Consider the following 525-nt stretch of genomic DNA (forward strand, 5'->3'; position numbering starts at 1 on the left):
AGGCTATGGATCTGAGGAGAGATGACTAGATGAATGGCTGGTTGGATGGTTGGTTAGATGGATGAATGAATGGGGTCCGACAGCGGCTGGCTGGCTGGCTAGGTGGATGGATGAATAGGTGTAGAGGGGAATGGATGGGCTGAGAGATGAGTGGGTCAGGAAGGATGAGTGTATGATTGCGTGGGTGGACGAATGGATGGCCCATTGAGCTCCCATCTCTTTGGGGCTAAATAGACAGGGAGAAGGGCCCTCGATGGGCTCTTTTGGCTGCAGTTGTCAGCTGTGTTCTGCTCTCCATCAAAGGGTCTCCCAGGACCACCCTTTTTTGATCTTTGACAGGGCAAAGAGGTCCCCCTTCACCCTCCCTCCGGCAACCTCTCCCTTCTTCTCCCTCACCTGCTGCCCACCCTCCCTCAGCCACATCTAGTCTTGCCAGGGGAACGTCTAACCCCTCTCCCTCCAGGCACTCACTCCCCAAATCCTCGGAGAGCCGCAGCTTCCAGCCACCTGCCTGGCCCACCCCAC

This window comes from Myotis davidii, unplaced genomic scaffold (genome assembly GCF_000327345.1).
Source record: "Myotis davidii unplaced genomic scaffold, ASM32734v1 scaffold1655, whole genome shotgun sequence".
In the NCBI taxonomy this organism is placed as follows: domain Eukaryota; kingdom Metazoa; phylum Chordata; class Mammalia; order Chiroptera; family Vespertilionidae; genus Myotis; species Myotis davidii.